Source organism: Balaenoptera borealis (genome assembly GCF_965194805.1).
Source record: "Balaenoptera borealis genome assembly, chromosome: 13".
In the NCBI taxonomy this organism is placed as follows: Eukaryota; Metazoa; Chordata; class Mammalia; order Artiodactyla; family Balaenopteridae; genus Balaenoptera; species Balaenoptera borealis.
The window spans coordinates 6,548,404-6,573,924 of NC_138870.1; the positions used below are offsets into that span (position 1 = coordinate 6,548,404).

General features: G+C 45.7%; 1 protein-coding gene across 1 annotated transcript in view; it reads right to left on the reverse strand.

Annotated features, from left to right (window-relative positions):
* VWF (von Willebrand factor) overlaps positions 1-25,521 on the reverse strand; it is a 202,589-nt gene that overhangs the window by 158,947 nt on the left and 18,121 nt on the right. Inside the window, exons 2-5 of the mRNA XM_082349753.1 lie at positions 23,287-23,460; positions 5,753-5,837; positions 4,920-4,947; positions 4,033-4,531 (exon numbers count right to left, since the gene is read on the reverse strand). The gene's annotated coding sequence lies outside the window, so the exon portion shown is untranslated. The remainder of the gene's footprint in view (positions 1-4,032; positions 4,532-4,919; positions 4,948-5,752; positions 5,838-23,286; positions 23,461-25,521) is intronic.

The following is a 25,521-nucleotide window of genomic DNA, read 5'->3' on the forward strand; positions in this document are numbered from 1 at the left end:
AAATGGAAAGAAAAATGTTAAAAGAGCACAGTTTAAAAAAAAAAAAAAAAGTTGGATTTACTTTTTAATACCTCTTTACAATGAACCAAACTTAGCAATGCTTTTTATCTGTAATAGCCCCAAGCCGGAAACTACCCAAATGTCCATCCACAGTCGAATGGATAAATACACTGTGGTCTGTTCACACGATGGGTTATCACATAGCAATGAGAATGATCTACAACCACACACAACAGAATGGATGAACTTCACAAATACAGTGTTGAGTGAAAGAAGCTCGATTCAGGAAAGTACTTACTGGATATTCCGTTTGCGTAGAATACCAAAAAATGGCAGATCTATGCTGTTAGAAGTCAGAAGAGTGTTCCCTTGGTGGGGGGGGCCGGGGGGTGTACCTAGAAGGGAGCGTGAGAGGAACTTCTGGGTTTCTGGTGATGTTCTAATTCTTAACCTGGCTGCTGGTGATGAGGGGGGTGTTTCATCTGTGAATAAGTATTGAACTGGGTGCTTATAATCTGTATACTTTCTCTATGAATATTATAACAATATAAAGTACTCAAAATGAAAAAAAAACAATAATAGTGCTTGGAAGCATGCTTGGAATTTATCTTCCCTTAATTGCATAAAGTTTCCTAAAAAGCTACTGGGCTTCCTAGAATTTTTATTAATAATTCAAATCTCCCAAGCAGTGTTCCAGACAGGGTAGAATCTACTAATTTTGTGCCCCTTGTTCTGAAGCCCACTTCCTGTTCCAACTAGCTGTTCTCCGGACCAGAGCTGTTTGCCTCTCCTGATGCACACAGAGGCACCTCCACCTACCACTAATAATTAGTTGCCATAATTTGATGTATGCAACATATATGGACGTCAAGGTGACACCACACGATGGGGCACAGTGTGGCTTGAAGGGAGGGGAAGAAAAGGTGCGAACACAGAGCTTGTTCAGAGAAGACACTCTGTGATCCTCATTCTGAGGCTCCTACCAGGCACCTAAATCCAGAATCCCCGCTGCCTACACTCCTGAAACCACTCTGCAATCCTAACATTTATCTGGTATCTGGGCTGGGTCTGGGGATACTAAGATGAGCAAAACCGCATCATCCTCTGCCCTCATGGAGCATACGGTCTAGTGACAAGAATGACATAAATCTAAACAAATCATAACTACAAGATAACCTAAGACCTATAAGATAGTGATGCTGTGGATGTACACCTGTAATAGAGGATTCCAACCTAAACTGATGGGGCTGGTGGGGGGGGCGGCCAATGAGCTGAGTTCTAGGACGAATAGGACTAAAATCAAACCAAAGATGGGAGGAGCACTTCAGGTCATGGAACCAGCATGTGCAAAGGCCCAGGGGCAGGAGGAAGCTACCTATGAAGAACCCAAAAGATGGTTTGCCTGGCTGGAACAGAGAACACAGGGGAAGCGTGATAGGTGATAAGGCTGGAGAGGTAAGAAGGTGCCAGATGTGATGTGAATGTTTTCTGTTTTCAGGGCACTTTCACAGACATGCCCTCCTCAGGGCACCGCCATGCGTTAGCAAGAGCCGGCGGGACCGTTCCTAATCTGCAGATGAAGAAGTGAATGCTCAGGAAAGCGACTTGCCAGAGGCCACAGAGAGGAAGTGGGAAAGCCCAAATTCACCCCTTGCTCTCTGCCCTGCACCACCATTGCACCCCCTGTATTGCAGTCCAAGCTGAGCCTGCTTAGGGCCCCACCCTCAAATCCCAAAGCGGAGACTCTGGGTCTCACAGCTGGAGTGGCACCTTCTGGAGGACTCTCCCAGTGGGCATCCTGAAAGGGCTGAAGGGTCCCAGAATCTCTGACTGAGCTCTCCCTGGTTTACTGTGAAACACGGGCTGGAATCCTTTGACCTCAGACTTCATTGGTGGGAAAAGGCTTTGGGATGATACGGTTTGGTTGGATCAAGCAACCCTGCTTTGAATTCAGTTAGTCCACATTTCCAGACGTCTGCTTTGAAACACAGAAAATGCCTCTTGTGAGCCAGCCACATCCTCTCATAGGAAGCTTTTACCCACTCATTCGGGTACCACAGGAACTTTCCCCTTATCTTTATGCCTTCCTGAAACACAACCATTCTCTGTGTGAAATGGCCTCTCCCATACTATAGAACGTTTGTTGATTTAGGAAAAAGCACGTATCTCTTTCTTCTTCCACAAATGTTCAAGGACAAATCCTTATGTCCTCCTAAACGTCCAACCTCTCTCTTTCTGTGAGACTGAGTTTACCTGCTATAATTCGCATGAAAAACTTAATATATTCTAAACCGTGGGCCCTGAGCAAGCCGCCACCACCCCTCCCTCAAGTCATTTTCTGAGGATGGAGCCTCTTGCAGGAAGAGAAAGCCTCGGACATTTAGGATCCTGCCCTTGCAACAAGCAAACAGTAGAATATAATCATGCCCTTGATTGGAATTAATAGCTGCATATACTTAATCACAGAATCTCAGAAATGGAAGAAGTCTCAGAGTCCTGGAGGTCAGAGTCTCCGCTTACTTCATCTTCCACTTCGAGAAAGTTACAAAATTCCTCTGGCCCTTGCTTTCCCCGCAAAGAGTCAGATGTGTGTGTGTGGCGGGGGGGGAGGTTTAACTACTGTCTCCGTTTTTAAATTTTGAGCCAATATTAAAAGCTCAGGATCTTTTACATTAAAATGTGGGTTTCCGGTTTACTTAGAAGACTGGCAGGAAGACTGGATCACATTCTCATGAGGGAACAATCAGCAGGAGATGAGGGTCTTCCCTCTTTGGAAGCGTTCTCTAAAATTTGCAAGTCCCTTCCACCTGCTCTTCTGTCTCCAACAACGAGGTCCATCATCAGTTGCCATTTATCATTCCACTTGCCTTATCATTTTTTTTTTAAGAGCACAGAAACATTTCTTTGTAGCCACTTCTCTATCAAACGTGGAAAAAAATCACACTCCAAGAGAGCTGAGTTTCAAGAAAAACAAGAGGCCATATTTCTTTGTAGAAACTGAAAAATATTCCTCTGCATTTGGTTAGCTTCTCTCTCTGTGGTTCTGGCTACAATGCATGTAAAATTTGGAATATTTTCAGTTTAATATGAAAGTTGCGCTTGTTCACATGTTTAGGAGAAAGCTTTCTTACTGAACTGAAGAAAAATTCTTTAAAGATCTTTTTAAAAGCTGAAAATGGTTTATAACTGACATTCTTTCATGCAAATAGTGGCCAGTTTAATGACTTCAATAATTGATATTCTTTCCACTTAAGTTATCTAGAGAAGCTGCAAGTATAGATCAAGAAGCAATGAAAATATTTCTCTAATCCTACCCAAATGTATAAATATAAATATATATGAAGTCTACATACTAGATCATATTTTTAGTTTTAATGAAACTAGTCACGATTAGAAATAAATGCCTCAGGGACCTATTTCTCAAAGTAGGAATAATAAATCTCAGGATTTGGGTCTATAAAGAGTTCACTTACTATGGTGCTGATGAGGGGATACTGGCCAAAATTTAATCACATAAAGGACTATGAGAGAGGCTGGGAAAAATAATCTTTAGCTATGTGTCCAGCTAAAAATTGGAGTTCTGTTGCTAAAGAAAGAGAGTCAGAATAACTATTAGAGAATCAGCAACAGATTCTGCCACAAAGAAAATTATCCCTGATTGAGACTATAAATCTAATGTAACCTTGATCCCAAAACCAGACATGAACAATATGAGAAAAAAAAATCCCTGGCCAGACTTACTCATGAAGATAGAGTAACAAGTAAAAGTAAAAAGTCCTAAACAAAATGTTAGCAACCGAATACAACAGTATATTAAAAAGAAAATATATTCTGACCAAGTTTTATTTATTCCAGAAATTTGAGTGGTCTATCAATAAATTTCAAATAAATTTGAAAATCTATCATTATCAAATACCACCCTAATGGATTAAAGGATAAAAATTTGAGCATCTCAATTGATGCAGAAAAACCATTTGACAAATTTTCTCATTCATAAAAACTCTGGGAATAGAAGAAAATACTTTAACTTACTAAGATTTTTTTTTAATCTACTTTCTTTTTTTCTTTCTTCCTTTCTTTCTTTTGGCTGAGTTGGGTCTTCCTTGCTGTGCATGGGCTTTCTCCAGTTGCGGATAGCGGGGGCTACTCTTCGTTGCGGTGCGCAGGCTTCTCATTGCGGTAGCTTCTCTTGTTGCGGAGCACAGGCTCTAGGCATGCGGGCTTCAGTAGTTGTGGCTCGCGGGCTCAGCAGTTGTGGCTCGCAGGCTCTAGAGTGCAGGCTCAGTAGTTGTGGTGCACAGGCTTAGTTACTCCGCGGCATGTGGGATCTTCCCGGACCACGGCTCGAGCCCGTGTCCCCTGCATTGGCAGGCGGATTCTTAACCACTGCACCACCAAGAAAGCCCTAACCTACTAAGATTAACTGACAAAAATGTATGGGATACCATTTGCAACAACATGGATAGACCTGGAGTGCATTATGCTTAGTGAAGTCAGAGAAAGACAAATACTGTACGTTTTCACTTGGAATCTAAAAAATAAAACAAATGAATGAATACAACAAAACAGAAAGAGACTCACAGACACAAAGAACAAACTAGAGATTACCAGTGGGGAGAAGGGTGGGGGAAAGGGCAAGATAGAGGGAGATTAAGAGGTACAAACTACTAGGTATAAAATAAACAAGATAGAATGATTTAATATACAGCACAGGAAATATAATCAATATTCTATGATAACTTTAAGTGGATTATAATCTATAAAAATACCAAATCACTATATTGTACACCTGAAACTAATATAACATTGTAAATCAACTGTATTTCAATTTTTTTAAAAACCTATTCTAATGAGGAAACGTAAGAATGTAACATCAGTCCCCTTCAAATAAAAAACAAGATAAGGATGCCCAATCTTACCACTTCTGTTTAAATCACATTGGGAATCCTGGCAAATGCAACAAGACAAGAAAAATAAATTAGAGTCATAAAGATCAGAAATAAAAAAAGAATCATTAATAACATACGATATAATTGTCCCAAAAGTATCTACAGACAAAATATTAAAAATTAATAGAAACATTGGCAAGGTAACCAAATATAAGATCAATATTTGAAAATCTAGGGACTCCCCTGGCCGACCAGTGGTTAAGACTCCACACTGTTGAAACCCATAGAATGTACAACACCAAATGAACCCTAATGTAAATTGTGGACTCTGGGTGATACTGATGTGTCAATGTAGATTCATTAATTGTAACACAAGTACCCTCTGCTGAGGATGCTGATATTGGGGGAGGCCGTGCATGTGTGGGGTCAGGGGGTATATGGGAAACCTCCGTACCTTCTGCTCCATTTTGCTGTGGACCTAAAACTGCTCTTAAAAATAAAATCTATTTTAAATTGTTCAAAGAAAAAGCCAGAAAAAAATCATTTCAAAATATATGCATCTGTGTTGTGAAAAAGGTCTAAAAGATATAAACAAAATCAGAAACAGTGGTTACCTCTAGGGCCACATTTCTCAAACTCTAACATGTATACAAATTACCTGAGGACATTGTTAAAAGTGTTAATACTCGTAGTCTGATTTAGTAGGTCTGGGGTGGGGCCCAAGATTTTGCATCTCTCACAACCTCCCACGCAGTGATAACTGGAACCAGCTCATTCTGGCTTGCAAGAGCTGATTGTTGTATTTTTAAGAATTTTGTAAATCAGTTATTAAGTAGTCATTATTAAAAATTTAAGGGACTTGCCTGGCAGTCCAGTGGTTAAGACTTCGCCTTCCAATGCAGTGGGTGCAGGTTCGATTTCTGGCTGGGGAGCTAAGATCCCACATGCCTTGCGGCCAAAAAACCAAAACATAAAACAGAAGCAATATTGTAACAAATTCAATAAAGACTTTAAAAATAGTCCACATCAAAAAAAAATCTTAAAATATAAAATAAAATAAATTTTAAAAAATAAAAATTTAATTATATAAACTTATAATTAAATAAATTATATTTAAAAGAGATAACAAATACTGGAAACTCATCATTTCCTAATTATTACACATTTTACCATTATCTATACTCTTGAGATTATACATACATATATATCAGTACAGTGGGAATTCTATCCAATGGTGTGGTACTACACAACTCTTTCCAATTTTGCATTCAGTGACATTGAAACCACACCCCATAGGTTAATAGAAGCTGGTGACTAACAGAAATTCCTGAGCTTGTCTTACAGAACAGCAGGTAAGGGAACAGCTTGTTAAAACCCCTCTGCTTGAAACCTGCCTTTACTGATTAAGCTCTCTTTAGTTATGTTTTGTACTTTCTTTAACTGCCTACCCTCCATGCTTCATATACCTTAGTAATATATTGCAAGACTCCTTAACCACCCCTGCAGACAGTAGTACCTCTGACGTATGGGTTGCCATAGTAATGGAGGCTTAAGCTGTTTTTCAGAAACTTGGAGTCAGCTCATGTCCAGTTCGGGACGGCTAAGACTGGTTGGGACCACTGATCCTAAAACTGGGCCTGCACAAATGTCCAATGAACAACCTTTTGACATCAGAGGGCCCAAAACTCCACCCTCAGATCATGCTAAGTGCCTCCATTTTTTGAATATGTGTCCCATGAAGAAGCATAACCCAGATATGCCTGCGCAGAACACCAATTACCTCACCTTTTCTCTACCTCCCATCACCTTTTTCCACGTGTAAGAATACCCTGCTTCTTTATCCCATAAATATCCCAAGTTCCTTGCCTTCGAGGAGGCGGATCTGAGACTTTTTCTCCGGTCTCCTCACTTGGCTGCCTTGAGAATAAACTCTTTCTCTGCTGCAAACCTTGGTGTCTCGGCATTTGGCTTGCTGAGAGTTGGGTAAACAAACCTGGTTCAGTTACATCACATCAGTAACATGAAAATGTAGCCATAGTGGAGGCTGCAGAAAGCCGGCTATTAATCATTTATCAAGCACACCACTGCTCTGGGATATAGAGCGCTCGTCTAGGGCATGGGATCAGAAGGGGGGAAAGTTTTAAGAGTGAGAGAAGGAAGAACTGCCGAACACGAACGCTATGAACAATGAATAGAAATTTTGCCCCACTAAGGTTTTCTGAATTTCTAACTTGTTAGTGGCAGGTAGTGCTTAATAAATGTTTACCAGCTCTACGGACGAATGAATGCTGTAAAGAAGAACCAAGAAGTTTCCACTGGAAAACACAGGATGACCCGCTTCACTTCCCACGTGAGCTGGGGTAAAAGAATCGGGTGTGTGCTCCTGGGGGCCCTGGCAGGGGAAGCCCAGGGCTGGTCCTCTCCCTCCCTCCCACCTCAACATTTCCTGTAGGATTTTGGTTCCCGTATCTGGGAGCCAGTATTTATTTAACTCCTCCCCTGGAGTTCAGCAAGAACTATTCAGCAAGAAAAGCCCAAGGCTGCCCAAACTATTGGCCAAGTAAACAAGCGGACAGAAGACACCGGGACCCAGCGCCAGCCACAGTCTGGGAAAGGCTCCACCCACACCCACACCCTCTCCAGCTCTGTTCTGCACTCTCTTAGAGCCATCCATCAGCTCTAACTCCCTACTCCCCATCCAGGGAGCGTCAGCTGAGCCTTACCTGGGTGCTGGCATCATTGTAGGTGATGGAGACCCAGAGTGTGGGACAATCTACTCCAAGAGCTTATACTTGGTGAGGGAGGAAGTTGATGAGCAAGTGTTTGTATCACCCTAACATTCATATGGTGAAACCCTAATTACCCCCAAGTGATGGTGTTTGGAGGTGGGGCCTTTGAGACATAATTAGGGCTAGAATAGGTCAAGGGTGGGGCCTTCACAATGGGATTGGTGCCCTTATAAGAAGAGGAGGAGACCCAAGATCTCTCTGCCTGCCTGCACCCAGGAAGGCCATGTGAGGGTCCAAGGAGAAGGCAGACCATGAAGAGAGCCCTCCCCAAGAGCTGAATCTGCTGGCACCTTGATCTTGGACTTCCAGTCTCCAGAACCGTGAGAAATAAATGTCTGTTGTTTAAGCCACGCAGTCCATGGTCATTTGTTATGGCAGCTCGAGCTGACTAAGATACGAGGAAGCCAATATAAGTCAGATGGTGACAGCGCTAGGGAGAGGATGTAGGGTAATGGGAGCAAGTGATGGGGGCGAGTGGTATTTATGGAGGGTAGTCAGGAGGGCCTCTCTGAGGACGTGACACGGGAGCAGAGGCCTGTATGAGGGCTGAGTCTTAGAATATCTAGGGAAGAATATTCAAGGCAAAGAGAGCTGCACAGAAATAGCTGAGTGGGTGCACACCCGCTGGGCTCAAGGCAGCCCCAAATGAAGGGAACAGAGAAGCATGATTGGAGCCGAGGCCAGTATGGCCAAAGGACCCATCATGAAGGGTTTTATGGGCTGGTGAAAGGAAATTAGCATTTATTCTGGGAGAGATGAGGAGTCACTGGAAAGTTCTGAGCAAGGAAGGGACATGATCTGATTTATGTTCTAAGAGGATCATTCTGCAGTCTCTGTTGAGAACAGACAATGGGCGAGGTGGTGTGGGAAGAAGCACGGAAACCAGGTAGGGAGCTAACGCAAAAGTTCAGGCAAGGGCTTCCCTGGTGGCACAGTGGTTAAGAATCCACCTGCCAATGCAGGGGACACGGGTTTGAGCCCTGGTCCGGGAAGATCTCACATGCCACAGAGCAACTAAGCCCATGTGCCACAACTACTGAGCCTGTGCTCTAGAGCCCACGAGCCACAACTACTGAAGCCTGCGCACCTGGAGCCCGTGCTCCACAACAAGAGAAGCCACCACAATGAGAAGCCCGCGCGCTGCAACAAAGGGTAGCCCCCGCTCACCGCAACTAGAGAAAGCCCGTGCAGCAACGAAGACCCAACGCAGCCAAAAATAAATAAATTAAATAAATAAATTAAAAAAATAAAAGGTCAGGCAAGTGGTGGTGGCGGCTCAGACCAGGATAGTGGCAGTGGAATCAGGGTCCTGGTTCTATTTATTTATTTTTTTATTTTATTTTTTTTGGCCACACTGCATGGCTTGCAGGATCTTAGTTCCCCAACCAGGGATCGATTGAACCTGTGCCCCCTGCAGTGGAAGCACAGAGTCCTAACCACTGGACCACCAGGGAATTCCCCCAGTTCTATTTTGAAGGCAGATCTGACCAGACGTGCTGATGAAGTCTTTATGGGGCATGAGAGAAAGAAAGGGTCAGGGATGACCTGAGGTTTGTGATCTCAGTGGCTTGAGTCTGTATGACATCATGCCATGAAGACAGGACCCTGTCTTATTCTTCCTGACTGTATTCCTCGGGGGAGACAGGGGGCACAGTGCCCGGCCAATGATCAGAGACAGAGGAAGGAATCCAGGAAGAGAGGGGAGGCCTGGGGGGATGGGCGGGTGAAGGCAAGGGTACTCACACCATTGATAGCCACAAAGTCCTGCCTCCCCAGAAAGTCTTCCTAGAATGACCCAAAGAGCACTGGCGGCTGGCCCGGCCCTTCCCAGGGGTTATTCTCACACCCGTCTGCCGTCCCAACCCCAGCTCTCATCCTTGCACCAAAGCAGTGTGCTAGCCTGTTTGAGAACTGGTTTTACCACTTTTACTTCACCACTGGGTTGATCCTCACGGGGTTAGGCTACAGCTTTGACCACTGTAACAGACAACCGAAATGACAGAAAGCCTTTCTCCCTCGGCTACTACTCAGTAGGTAAGTCATCCAGGCTACAGAGACCTGGCACCATCTATTTCGGCTCTGCCATCCCCTCCCCCACCCGGGGACCTGGCCGTATCTCATGGTCTCAGACAGCTTCTCACCACATCCGTGCCCTGGACAGCCAGGAGGGGGAAGGAAGGAGTGGGCAGGGTTGTGGCAGAGACAGCCCTGCCCTTTAAGGACACGCTTTTATCCCACTGGCCAGAACTGGACTGTATGGCCCAAGGAGGCTGGGAAACAGAGACTGGATTCTGGGACCCCATATCCCCATCTGGATCCACTGGCTGTGGAGGAAGGGAAGGAGAATGTGGGCAGGTGGCAGCTCTGCCTGTGGGTCCCCAAAGCAGTTGAAGGTCAATGCCTTGAAGCTCAATTCCTACTCCTTGTGTGAGCCGCTAAGGATAGGGTCTAGCTCAATCCCTTTCATTTTTCGTACAGAATTTTTCACCATACGAGGCATGTTCACCTATGAAATTGTACTTGATTTCACCACACCTTGTTAGGGAGGTAGATTTAACAGACTTTACCCACAAGAGAACCAGGGCTTAGAGAGGTGGGAGGGTTTGCACAGGGTCGCAGGCTGGTGGACCTCTGGGGTTTGAACTCTGACCTTCTCTCCAGATTCCTTGCCCTCACTCCTCACTAACAGGGCATTTAATGGATTATTATTGTGATGTGGGGCACAGGTGACCCCCATCACCAACACCACCACTAGAATCTTTCAGGAAAGATAGCTGCTAAGAGACAGATGCAACTTGCTAGAACCCAGGCAATGCCATCAAGCTTGTGGAAGAAGAGGCTCTACCCCCCTTGCACATCAGTGTGTGTGACATGGACGCAGAGGACGCAGAATCAAGCCGTCAGTACCCATCAGCTGACAAGCCCAGGGCAGACGGCCTCCTCGCCTACAGCAGCCTCTGGGATTATGGGTTGGCGTCTGTGCCAGCCAGTTGTGAAATAGGTTTATTATCACCAGTCATGAGTCCCAGAGTGTCCTGTCATGCTGGAGAGGCTCTCAACTTGCACTTCAACTAAAGAAAACAAGCCAATCATACCCCTCCCAGCAGCTCCCAGCTGGTGAAGAGAGAGCCCTAAAGACACCAAGAGGGACTTCCCTGGCAGTCCAGTGGTTAGGACTCCGTGCTTCCACTGCAGGGGGCGTGGGCTCGATTCCTGGTCAGAGAACTATGATCCCACATGCTGTGTGGAGCAGCAAGAAAGGAAGGAAGGGGAGGAGGGAGGGAGGAAGGAAGGAAGGAAGAACATTCACAGAAAGATAGACAAAATGAAAAGGCAGAGGACTTTGTACCAGATGAAGGAACAAGATAAAACCCCAGAAAAACAACTAAATGAAGTGGAGATGGGCAACCTTCCAGAAAAAGAATTCAGAATAATGATAGTGAAGATGATCCAGGACCTCGGAAAAAGAATGGAGGCAAAGATTGAGAAGATGCAAGAAATGTTTAACAAAGATCTAGAAGAATTAAAGAACAAACACCTAGAAGAATTAAACAACAAACAAACAGAGATGAACAATACCATAACTGAAATGAAAAATACACTAGAAGGAATCAATAGCAGAATAACTGAGGCAGAAGAACGGATAAGTGACCTGGAAGACAGAATGGTGGAATTCACTGCCATGGAACAGAATAAAGAAAAAAGAATGAAAAGAAACGAAGACAGCCTAAGAGACCTCTGGGACAACATTAAATACACCAACATTCGCCTTATAGGGGTCCCAGAAGGAGAAGAGAGAGAGAAAGGACCCAAGAAAATATTTCTAGAGATTATAGTTGAAAACTTCCCTAACATGAAAAAGGAAATAGCCACCCAAGTCCAGCAGGCGCAGAGAGTCCCAGGCAGGATAAACCCAAGGAGAAACATGTTGAGACACGTAGTAATCAAACTGACAAAAATTAAAGACAAAGAAAAATTACTGAAAGCAACAAGGGAAAAACAACAAATAACATACAAGGGAATTCCCATAAGGTTAACAGCTGATTTCTCAGCAGAAACTCTACAAGCCAGAAGGGAGTGACATGATATATTTAAACTGATGAAAGGGAAGAACCTACAACCAAGATTACTCTACTCGGCAAGGATCTCATTGAGATTCAACGGAGAAATCAAAAGCTTTACAGGGCTTCCCTGGTGGCGCAGTGGTTGAGAGTCTGCCTGCCAATGCAGGGAACACGGGTTCGAGCCCTGGTCTGGGAGGATCTCACATGCCGCGGAGCAACTAGGCCCGTGAGCCACAGCTGCTGAGCCAGCGCGTCTGGAGCTTGTGCCCGGCAGCAAGAGAGGCCGCGGCAGTGAAAGGCCCATGGACCGCGATGAAGAGTGGCCCCCGCTTGCCGCAACTAGAGAAAGCCCTCACACGGAAACGAAGACCCAACACAGCCAAAAATAAATAAATAAATAAATAAATAAATAAATAAATAAATAAATAAATAAATAAATTTATTAAAAAAAAGCTTTTCAGACAAGCAAAAGCTAAGAGAATTCAGCACCAACAAACCAGCTCTACAGCAAATGCCAAAGGAACTTCTCTAAGTGGGAAACACAAGAGAAGAAAAGGACCTACAAAAACAAACCCATAACAATTAAGAAAATGGTAATAGGAACATACATATCGATAATTACCTTAAACGTGAATGGATTAAATGCTCCAACCAAAAGACAACTTTTGTATCACTGAATGGATACAAAAACAAGACCCATATATATGCTGCCTACAAGAGACCCACTTCAGACCTAGGGACACATACAGACTGAAAGTGAGGGGATGGAAAAAAATATTCCATGCAAATTGAAATCAAAAGAAAGCTGGAGTAGTAATACTCATATCAGATAACATAGACTTTAAAATAAAGAATGTTACAAGAAACAAGGAAGGACACTACATAATGATCAAGGGATCAATCCGAGAAGAAGATATAACAATTATAAAGATATATACACTCAACATAGGAGCACCTCAATATGTAAGGCAAATGTTAACATCTATAAAAGAGGAAACCGACAGTAACACAATAATAGTGGGGGACTTTAACAACTCACTTACACCATTGGACATATCATCCAGACAGAAAATTAACAAGAAAACAAAAGCTTTAAATGACACACAATAGACCAGATAGATTTAATTGATATTTATAGACATTCCATCCAAAAACAACAGATTACACTTTCTTCTCAAGTGCACATAGAACATTCTCCAGAACAGATCACATCTTGGGTCCCAAATCAAGCCTTGGTAAATTTAAGAAAACTGAAATCATATCAAGTTTCTTTTCCGACCACAGTGCTATGAGATTAGAAATCAATTACAGGGAAAAAAACGTAAAAAACACAAACACATGGAGGCTAAACAATACGTTACTAAATAACCAAGAGATCAAAGAGGAAATCAAAAAATACCTAGAGACAAATGACAATGAAAACACGACCATCCAAAACCTATGGGATGCAGCAAAAGCAGTTCTAAGAGGGAAGTTTATAGCAATACAAGCCTACCTAAAGAAACAAGAAAATCTCAAATAAACAATCTAACCTTAACCTAAAGGAACTATAGAAAGAAGAACAAACAAAACCTAAAATTAGTAGAAGGAAAGAAATCATAAAGATCAGAGCAGAGATAAATGAAATAGAAACAAAGAAAACAGTAGCAAAGCTCAATAAAACTAAGCTGGTTCTTTGAGAAGATAAACAAAATTGATAAACCTTTAGCCAGACTCATGAAGAAAAAGAGGGCGAGGACTCATATCAATAAAATTAGAAATGAAAAAGGAGAAGTTACAAGGGACACTGCAGAAATACAAAGCACCCTAAGAGACTACTAGAAGCAACTCTATGCCAATAAAATGGACAACCTGAAAGAAATGGACAAATTCTTAGAAAGGTATAACCTTCCAAGACTGAACCAGGAAGAAATAGAAAATATGAACAGACCAATCACAAGTAATGAAATTGAAACTGTGATTAAAAATCTTCCAACAAACAAAAGTCCAGGACCAGATGGCTTCACAGGTAAATTCTATCAAACATTTACAGAAGAGCTAACACCCATCCTTCTCAAACTCTTCCAAAAAATTGCAGAGGAAGAAACACTCCCAAACTCATTCTATGAGGCCACCATCACCCTGATACCAAAACCAGACAAAGATACTACAAAAAAAGAAAATTACAGACCAATATCACTGATGAATATAGATGCAAAAATACTAGCAAACAGAATCCAACAACACATTAAAAGGATCATACACAATGATCAAGTGGGATTTATCCCAGGAATGCAAGGATTCTTCAACATACGCAAATCAAACAATGTGATACACCATATTAAAAAACTGAAGAATAAAAACCATATGATCATCTCAATAGATGCAGAAAAAGCTTTTGACAAAATTCAACACCCATTTATGATAAAAACTCTCCAGAAAGTGGGCATAGAGGGAACCTACCTCAACATAATAAAGGCCATATACAACAAACCCACAGCAAACATCATTCTCAATGGTGAAAAACTGAAAGCTTTTCCTCTAAGATCAGGAACAAGGAAAGGATGTCCACTCTCACCACTATTATTCAACATAGTTTTGGAAGTCCTAGCCATGGCAATCAGAAAAGAAAAAGAAATAAAAGGAATCCAAATTGGAAAAGAAGAAGTAAAACTGTCACTGTTTGCAGATGACATGATACTATACATAGAGAATACTAAAGATGCCACCAGAAAACTACTAGAGCTAATCAATGAATTTGGTAAAGTTGCAGGATACAAAATTAACGCACAGAAATCTCTTGCATTCCTAAACACCAATGATGAAAAATCAGAAAGAGAAATTAAGGAAACAATCCCATTTACCATTGCAACAAAAAGAATAAAATACCTAGGAATAAACCTACATAGGGAAACAAAAGACCTGTATGCCAAAAACTATAAGACACTGATGAAAGAAATTAAAGATGATACAAACAGATGGAGAGATATACCATGTTCTTGGATTGGAAGAATCAATATTGTGAAAATGACTATCCTACCCAAAGCAATCTACAGATTCAGTGCAATCCCTATCAAATTACCAGTGGCATTTTTTACAGAACTAGAACAAAAAAATCTTAAAATTTGTATGGAAACACAAAAGACCCCGAATAGCTAAAGCAGTTTTGAGGGAAGAAAACGGAGCTGGAGAAATCAGACTCCCTGACTTCAGACTATACTACAAAGCTACAGTAATCAAGACAATATGGTACTGGCACAAAAACAGAAATATAGATCAATGGAACAGGATAGAAAGCCCAGAGATAAACCCACGCACCTATGGTCAACTAATCTATGACAAAGGAGGCAAGGATATACAATGGAGAAAAGACAGTCTCTTCAATAAGTGGTGCTGGTAAAACTGGACAGCTACATGTAAAAGAATGAAATTAGAATACTCCCTAACACCATACACAAAAATAAACTCAAAATGGATTAGAGACCTAAATGTAAGACCAGACACTATAAAACTCTTAGAGGTAAACATAGGAAGAACACTCTTTGACATAAATGACAGCAAGATCTTTTTTGAACCACCTCCTAGAGTAATGGAAATAAAAACAAAAATAAACAAATGGGACCCAATGACTTAAAAGCTTTTGCAAAGCAAAGGAAACTACAAACAAGACGAAAAGACAACCCTCAGAATGGGAGAAAATATTTGCAAACAAATCAACGGACAAAGGATTAATCTCCAAAATATATAAACAGCTCATGCAGCTCAATATTTAAAAATCAAACAACCCAATCCAAAAATGGGCAGAAGACCTAAATAGACATTTTTCCAAAGAAGACATACAGATGGCCAAGAAGCACATGAAAAGCTGCTCAACGTCACTAATTATTAGAGAAATGCAAATCAAAACTACAATGAGGTATCACCTCACACCAGTTAGAATGGGCATCATCAGAAAATCTACAAACAACAAATGCTGGAGAGGGTGTGGAGAAAAGGGAACCCTCTTGCACTGTTGGTGGGAATGTAATTGATACAGCCACTATGGAGAACAGTATGGAGGTTCCTTAAAAAACTAAAAATAGAATTACCATATGACCCAGCAGTCCCACCTACTAGGCATATACCCTGAGAAAACCATAATTCAAAAAGAGTCATGTACCACAATGTTCATTGCAGCTCTATTTACAATAGCCAGGACATGGAAGCAACGTAAGTGTCCCTTGACAGATGAAGGGATGAAGAAGATGTGGCACATATATACAATGGAATATTACTCAGCCAAAAAATAAATGAAATTGAGTTATTTGTAGTGAGGTGGATGGACCTAGAGTCTGTCATACAGAGTGAAGTAAGTCAGAAAGAGAAAAACAAATACCGTATGCTAACACATATATATGGAATCTAAAAATAAAAAGGTTCTGAAGAACCTAGGGGCAGCACAGGAATAAAGATGCAGATGTAGAGAATGGACTTGAGAACACGAGGAGGGGGAAGGGTAAGCTGGGACGAAGTGAGAGAGTGGCATGGACATATATACACTACCAAATGTAAAACAGATAGCTAGTGGGAAGCAGCCACATAGCACAGGGAGATCAGCTCGGTGCTTTGTGACCACCTAGAGGGGTGGGATAGGGAGGGTGGGAGGGAGACGCAAGAGGGAGGAGATATGGGGATATATGTATATGTATAGCTGATTCACTTTGTTATAAAGCAGAAACTAACACACCATTGTAAAGCAATTATACTCCAATAAAGATGTTAAAAAACAACAACAACAACAAAAAGAGTCATGTACCACAATGTTCACTGCAGCACTATTTACAATAGCCAGGACATGGAAGCAACCTAAGTGTCCATCGACAGAAGAACGGATAAAGAAGATGTGGCACATATATACAATGGAATATTACTCAGCCATAAACAAGAACGAAATTGGGTCATTCGTAGAGACGTGGATGGATCTAGAGACTGTCATACGGAGTGAATTAAGTCAGAAAGAGAAAATCAAATATTGTATATTAACGCATGTATGTGGAACCTAGAAAAATGGTACAGAGGAACCGGTTTGCAGGGCAGAAATAGAGACACAGATGTAGAGAACAAATGTATGGACACCAAGGGGGGAAAGTGGCAGGGGTGTGGGGGGGGTGGGATGAACTGGGAGACTGGGATTGACGTGTATACACTAATATGTATAAAATAGATAACTAATAAGAACCTGCTGTTTAAATAAATAAATAAAATAAAATTCAAAAAAATAAAAGAAGGAAGGAAGGAAGGAGAAGAGGGAGGGAGGGAGGGAGGGAGGAAGGAAGGAAGGAAGGGAGGGAGGGAGAAAGGAAGGAAGGAAGGAAGGAAGGAAGGAAGGAAGGGAGGGAGGGAGGGAGGAAGGGAGGGAGGGAGGGAGGGAGGGAGGAAGGAAGGAAGGAAGGAAGGAAGGAAGGATGGATGGGAGGGAGGAAGGAAAGGAGGAGAGGAGGGAGGGAGGGAGGGAGGAAGGCACCAAGAGAGGGGACAGCAGGTTTCCCCCGGGCTCCTCAGGGACACCACCTGAGCCCTCGGCATTTGCCCCCCAGCATCCTTCCTCCCATACCTGCAGCCTGTCCGTCCCAATTTCCACTCCTGAAGCTACAACCCCCCACCCTGCAGACCTAGTCCACTCCTACAGTGCTGGGCAGGCTTGGAAGGACTGGCAGAAATCACAAAGCCTTAGAATATCAGAGCAGAATGGGCATTAGAGACCTCCAACACCACGGCCGGAGTGGTACCACATGGCAGAGGCCTGATGAGCACACATTATGTGCGGGGCACTGCCTGAGGTTCTCTGCATCTTGCTTTACCTAATTCAGAAGGGACTACCTGGCTTTGATCCCAACTCTGCCACCTAGACCTGTGTGACCTCAGACAAATTAGGCAACCTCTCTGTGCCGCCATGCCCTCATCAGCAAAATATAGAGGATAATGAGACTCTGCCCCAAAGAGTTGTTGTGATGATGAAACGAGTTAGTACAGTTGATTCTTCTCGTTCTAGGTGGTGATGTCCTATGAAGTCACAATGGACACAATTAGAGAATACTGAACCAGTGTTCCCGGGGGGGAAATCAGGGAGGGCAAGGTTCCCGCGAGCGGTCACATTTTCATCATCCAGTCAATATGTTAGCTTGTTTTATGTGTGTTTCTGTTTAAAGACACTTTTTGTTTTTTGGCCTCGCCACACGGCTTGCGAGATCCTAGTTCCCCGAACAGGGATCGAACCCGTGCCCCCTGCAGTGGAAGCTCAGAGTCCCAACCACTGGACCACCAGGGAAGTCCCTAAAGACACTTTATTTAATATAAATTGTTGCTTCGTTAACGTCGACCTCACGGCCAACAGCACTACAGCTCAGGCCTGAACAAAGTTGGTGTAACACAGGTACTTTCTCCACAAGGCATGTCCCAGCCTTCTTGTGGGAACCTTAGCACTTCAGCGCTGTGTTTGGGGGGTGTTTTAAACAGCAAAATCACCAACAGAAAGCACAAACGTGAGAAAAACGTGGCACCAAATAGACTGTGAACAGGAGAGACGGAGCTGAAGCAAGATGGCTGAGCTACTCCCCGTTCAGCTGGGAACATGAGTGTCCAGCAACTGACAGTTGTCACTGCTCTGCACACACTCTCGAAAGACCGCAAAGTACTTTGAGTATTGATTCGGGGGATTGTAAATAAATTTTAGCAAGTAGGCGAGTTCGCAAATACGGAATCCACAAATAGTGAAGATCAACTGTATAGAGGAAGTCCTTGGAACAGGGCCTGGCATGTAGGAAGCACTGGATGAATACTGGTGCTAATACTTTGTAAGCTTTAGGATACCTACTGAGATGGATATTGCTATTCCCACTTAATAGATGAGGAAAGGGAGCGTCTGAGAGGTTAAGGATCCGGACCAGGTCACAAAGCGGGTCAATAGTGGTGTCAGGACTTGAGCCCACATGTGGGCCTGGCTTAACCCTTTTCTACGCTGCCCAGAACAGGGACCCCAGCTCTTCCCATGCTGCCTCTGCACAGGCTCACACAGGCTGGTTCCCCCCCCCACCTGCAGACAAACATCATCGCCTGTGTTTACACCAGAGCTTCCTTTCCCAAACCTCTTGACTCTGAGACGCCTTAGGAACAAAGAGGTTTCCCGGTTTCCTGCCCGGGCTGGGGCATTCCTCCCTCTGGCTGCAGCACCCCACCCCCAGGCCTTCTCTCCCCGCTCTGCCTCAGCACCTCCCACCCCACACCTGCCACCAAGGCAGTCTGGCAAAAAGGCTTGGGGACAAGTGGATCCTCTCGGCTGGCCTTACCCAACCGAGAGCAGAAGTCCCAGGAGAAAGGAAAGCGAGATGGGTGCTGAGGAGGAAGAGGGGCCCAGCCCCAGTGAGCAGGGAGCAGAGGGGAGGCTGGGCAGATGGAGGGACAGGTGTGAGGGGCAGAGAGACCCTGGTGCCCACATCCCACTAGATCTTCAGAGAAGCCGGCATCCACCTGGACCAGACAGGTAACCCTGCCACCCTCCCAGGCCCGGAGTCTCTGAGTGGGTTTGACATCCCCTCTGAAAGCTGGAAAGAGGTGCCATTCTGCAGCAATTTGCATCTCTGTTTACCTGTTAACAGGGTCAGTAAACTATGGCCTGAAGGCCAAATCCAGCCAGCGGCCTGTTTGTGTACAGCTCACTAGCTGAAAATGGTTTGTATGTTTTTAAACGGTTGAAGAAAAAGAGAGAGAGGAGGAGGAGGACAGAAGACTCTATGTCACCCACAAAGCCTAAAATAGTTACTTTTTGTAGAAAAAGCGTGCCCACCCCTGACCAGGATTGACCCAGCTGTGGCAGCCCTTCGCCCACGCATCCCTGGCGCGTGACACTGGGTGTGTTATTCAATTTCTGGAAGGCTCGGTTTCCCCATCTGTAAAGCCAAGGCGGGAACAGCACCCGTGTCCCAGGGTTGTGAGAGTGAAGCCAGGTGTAACGGATGCCCACCTCTCAGCCCAGAGCGCCCTGTGCTCCTGCACGTGGTGCATTCTGCTAGCCGGTGGCGGCAGCGGTGGTGGCACTAAGTGTGTGATGGGAAGATGAGGAGAAGAGTCCCCTCCTGACCAGCTGACCTTCCCCATGTCACAGAGAAGTGGGGAAACTGAATCACGGGGGTGACTCATCTGAGGTCACTCGGCTATAAATAGGATGTGAAGGCCCTTGGCGCCTCCCTTCCGCCCCCCCGCCGCGTCTCCCCCACCCCTGCTCTCGCACCCCTGCCCTCCGCACTTCTCCACACTTCTGTCCTGGGTCCCACTCTCACAGGACCTTGCTCTTCTCAAGAAGCTGATTGCCCTCCACTGCTGTGTTGGTTGCCAACAACTGAAGTCATTTCCCATCCTAGGGGTATTTGCATTTAACGCGCACCTCCTAGACCCCCAAACATCCACAGGTATTTCTAATAGAGAGAACGCCAGGCACAGTGACAGGTGCTCAGAGCTGTGCTGAAAATCACAGACGCCACTTCAATCCAAAGCATCTCGGGAATTCCCTGGCGGTCCAACTGTTAGGGCTCCGCGCTGTCGCTACCGTGGCGCAGCTTCAATCCCTGGTCGCCGAACTAAGATCCTACAAGCCGCGTCGCACGGCCAAAAAAAAAAAACATTGTGACCACAGTCTCTCAGATCCACTATCCAAATTCTGTCTCACCCGTTTAGCTCACACTCTGGAGCAGACAGACAAATGTAAACACAGGATCTGACCACTGAGTCCAGCTCTGCCGTGGTCCAGCTGGCACCCCAGTCCCCTCCCTCACCAGCCTCCTGAAGTTGAAGGATGCAGGGTCTCTCTGAGGTCACATAAGAAGGCCCAGGCCACTTCCATCTTTTGAGATTACCGGTACATATATTTTATAAAATGAAGAAATGCCCCAAACAGGGTTATGGAACTTGTGGTCTATTTTAAACATTTACTTGCAAAGTTTACACTTTCGACCCCAAAGGATAATGCAATCTAACGGTGCTGATCCTCAGAATAATTTCAGGATTTATAACAAATATTCACGTATCCTGAACTCTCAGGCAAAGTGGTCTAGTGGGGAGATAGAGGGGAGTTTACAGAGGAACAGCAGCGACTTCTTTCAGTTCCGTGGGCGCGTCTCTGTGATGATTGCAGCTCACTTTGTTGGGAGATGAAGTCCGTGGAAATGAGACAAGAGTCCAGGGGTGAAGCTCCTCTCGCCCGGCTCTCCAGGGAATTCCTAGACGCCCTCCTACAGCTGAGCCCGGCTGAGTGGCTGCTCTCGGCCGAATCCTGGACCTAATCTCTCTTCTCTTGCATCAAGCCTGCCTGGAAGGCCATCCGCTTCTCCTCCTGGCTAGGTGCAAATTCCCTTTCCGTTCCACGAGACCTGCCATCACCCTGCTCTGCCCTCTCTCCCTCTCCCTAGTCCCAGGAGAGTCACCAGCTGCTTCTCCTCCTAGTGCCCAAAGCATAACTCAAGTACTGTAAGTATTGGAAAGGAAGAGGAACTTTACAGCTACAAACACTGCCCCGGCCACGTGATCAAGGTCAACATCAACATCATAGGTCATAGTGATAGAACATACCCTTGACATGTAATGAAAATGGGACTTGACCTCTGTGATCTTCCTCCCCAAAACCCATAATCCCAGCCCAATCATGAGAAAAACATCAAACAAATCCCAATTAAGGAGCATTCTGCAAAATTCCTCCCAATTGTCAAGGCCATCAAAAACAAGGAAAGTCTAAAAAACTGTCACAGCCAAGAGAAGCCTAAGGAGACAGGATGACTATAGGTAATGTGGGATCCAGGATAGGATCCTGTAATGGAAAAGGAACATTAGGTGAAAAATAAAGAACTCTGAATAAACTGTGGACTTCACTTAATAATAAGGTATCGATATTGGTTCATTAATAGTGATGTGTGTACCACATTAATGTAAGATGTCAATAATAGGGGAAACTGGGCATTGGGTGTACGGGAATTCTCTGTACTACTTCTGTGCAGTAATTCTGTGAATCTAAAATTGTTCTAATATTAAAAGTTTATTATTAAAAAAAATGACTTATGAATGAGTGGCTCTGTTTCATCCTTACCCAACTCCAAAGCACAAAGTACTAGGCTTAACTAGAGGGCAGAGTGGCGGGCGGATACGAACACAGGCTCCAGCCTCAGACACGTGAGGTCTGAGACCTGGCTCTGCCACTCACTGCTGCTATGTCCTGGGGGGGTTACCGGACCCCTCTAAGCCTCAGGTTCCTTCATTTTAACGGGAAGGAGTGGTAACTACAGCAACAATCTCGTGGAACTGTTGACAAGATTAGTGCGTAAAGCCCTTAAGTCAGAAAATTTTCGCTGTGCTGTTGATCTGTTGTGTGGCCGGGACCTAAGGACATCTGGGCGCACAGCTGCCCGTCATGGGGAGAGCTGAGTGGCCAGAGGCCTCCACCACGAAGAGGGTCACGTCCTCTTGAGGAGGATGGAGTCCAGGGGAAGGGGAGGAAGGCAGGTCTGGGAGACCTCCCGTAAGTGACCACACTCAGGGGCCTCCTTGGAATGCGGGAAGTACAGGGTGTTGCGTCCACTACACAGGCTACAGACGCATCCTGCTCTCTGTTCATGACCCAGAGCACAATGGCCGGAAGAGCCACTCGGGGCCCAGGCCCAGCAAAACAGACAGTGTCTGCGCCTCCCCTCGGAGTCCCCACCTCTCGCAGGACCGCCGGCTGCACCACCCCGCAAGGGAACCGCAGGGAACCTGGGCCTCCAGCGCCCTCACCAGCCAGGCCGCAGCAAGGCCACCTCAGAGTGGCCAGGCCAGCAGGGCCCTGAGCCCACCCCTCGGAACGTATGGAGCACAGCTGTTCGTGGGCAGCCCTGGGGGGCACCTGCTGTCCAGACAGGTGGGCAGAGGCCTGTGCTGGGCCAGCTGGGGCGCGAGTCCTGCCGCTGCCGCACGGCCTTGAGCAATCTCTAACCCCTCAGTGCCTCAGCTTCCTGCCCCGTCCCGGGGAGAACAGGCCTGTCTGCAAAACCTCACACCCTGGGACTTGCCTGGCGGTCCAGTGGTTACCACTTCGCCTTCCAATGCAGAGGGTGTGGGTTTGATCCCTGGTCGGGGAGCTAATATCCCACATGCCTCACGGCCAAAAAAACCAAAACATAAAACAGAAGCAATATTGTAACAAATTCAATAAAGACTTTAAAAACGGTCCACATCAAAAAAAAAAAAAAAAAAAAAAAACCCTCACACCCCAGGAATCAAAGAACCCAGGTGGATAGAAGGGCAGAGGGCCCTCCAGCCCCCCAGCTTTCTCACACCCCAGGCCGCCCTGCGGCTCCGCAGCTCCACACAGCAAGCAGCAAGGGCGCTGGGGGGCCCCGTGTGCTCTTCAACATAGAACCCGCTGATCCCCGCAGGTGAGGGTTGGCCCCATTTGAATGATGTGGAAACTGAGGCCCGGGGGCTGAAGTGACCTCAAGTCACCCATCAGGTCAGTGACAGAGCTGGTCCTGGGGCCAGAATCCTCCTCTGGTGCCTCTTCCTCACCTCAGAGCAAAGAGGCTTCACTGCTGTCCTCAGCTGAGTCGGCACACCAGATTCTTGAGTCTTCGCCTGGCCTGGGCTTGACGCTTCATCTCTGTGACCTCCTGGTCTTCATCTACCGTATGGGGAGTATAAGCACGAAGAACATCCAATTTCTTTGAGGGATTCTGGCAGTCTCTGTGGGACAGACAAAACAAACAAAAAAACCACCTCAGTTTCTGCCCTCGAGGAGCGTAAAATATAACAACAATAACTAAAGTTTGAAAATCGCCCTACAGTCTGCCTTTCCTTTTCTCACTTTTCCTTCAAAGCAGGCAGGTGTAGTTAGTGCTGTTTTACAAACGCGGGCTCGAGATGGAAGGGGTAGCCTAAGTGGAGAATTGAGATGTTCTGACTGAATCCCATTGTACTTTCTACCTGAGGAACCATCGCCAAAAGAACTAGAATGTAAGACAAAATTTGATGATGACCGTTGTTTCATGTAGGACTCTCTCAGCTGCAAGTGACAAAAAAAAAAAAAAGGGGGGGGGGGAGGAGGAACAAAAACAGAATAGTGAATAGGAGCTCACTTAACTGAAAGGTCCAGGGTCAGGCTGGGCTGCCTTTCAGTGCAGCCTGCCGGGGACCTCAAAGACCTGATTTCTCTCCATTTCTCAGCAGCTGTCTTCCTCAGGCCACATGTGATAACAAATGGAGACTGTGGTTCCAGGGTTTGTGCATCCAGGTTCAAGCTCATCAGGGAGGAACCCCTACCTCTCCCCCAGAAACCACAGCTGAAGTCTCACTGGCTCTGGGTGGAGCCCAGATCCCTCCCCAAACTCATCACTGTGGCTTTGGTGATCCACCATGGCTTTGCCCAATGAGGCTGAATTATAGAGCTGGATCAACCACACCCAAAGCAAAGGGGCAGAGAGAGGGTGGGGAGCGAGAGAGTCTTAAAGGAAATTTGAGATACCGGAGGATAAATACCCCAACTTCGGTCTCCTCCTGCCCTCCAAACAGATGGTCCAGGAGGCCGGGTGAAGCAGTGTACAAGGTCAGAGCAGGTTAGAGAGGGTTGGCAGAGGGAGGCAAACAGAAAATAACCAGCACACCAGGATGAGGCCTAGATTCACCCCCACCCGCCACTCTCAGGAGCAAGCCTGAGTTCTCAGCCTGGAGTAGCAGGTGCTCCGGCCACACTTTCTCCCTCCGACCTCGGTCCCCTCTCTCACCACCCCGACGCCCAAGCCCCTTACCCCAGACCGACATAGCCCTTCCCCAACTTCCCGCCTTGCCAGCTGCTACTCCCTCTGCTTGTAATATACTCTCTCCCTTCCCCACCCCCTCCCTTTCTTTACATGTCGAACTCCTATTCATCCTTCAAGGCCTTTTTCTGATGGCACCTCCTCCATGCAGACTGCACCAAGTCCCACACTCAGAGTATCTCCTCTGTCCCCACAGCATCCCTACACAGAGCCCATCAGAGCAGCTGTGGCCTTGTCCTGGGACCGTTTACCTGTCTGTCTCCCTGTCCAGCTGTGAGCTCCCTGGGGCTGGGGATTGAGTCTACTCAGCTCTCCGTCCTTGGCTCAATTGCACAGTCAGGCACAGAGTTGGCCCATAAATATTCACTGAATATATGAATAAAAGAGGAGAAGACTTCTGTGTCCTTCTCATCCCCCCCTGCCTTTTTCTGGTCCCACAACAGAGAAGCAGCGCGGGCAGGAGTAAAGAGCAAGAGGAACACGTGCCCCAGTAGCCCCTCGCACTTTCCTCTCCCAATCCAGTTTCAGGCTCTGCCTTACATAACACGGGAAGCCTTTCTCCTTGGCCCTTCTATTGCTGGGAAGTCCTATAGGTGTGAGTTGTGTGGACCTGAGGAAAAGGTGTTATCCACCAGGCCCTCTACCCTGTCCCCAGAGCCCCAGGGCTACCCGGGCTGCCTCAGCAGGACTTTCTCCAGAGCACAGCCCCTCACGGGAGAGGTCCGCACCAGCTGGCGCGATCACGAGGGGTGCCCTGCTGCCCCTGCTTATGAAGCACCTACATTTGTCAAAGCCTCTCTGACCAGCCCAAGGGGACAAAATCCCTTCCTGCCTCCTTCACTCACACAGCCATTCATCTACAGACAGGGTGTCACGCACTGAGAGCACTGAGGACACGGCAGCGAATGAACACAAAGGACCTACAGTCTAGAGGGGGCGACAGATACTGAACCGGAAACAATCTGTGTGATGAGACCCGAAAGAAGGGGAG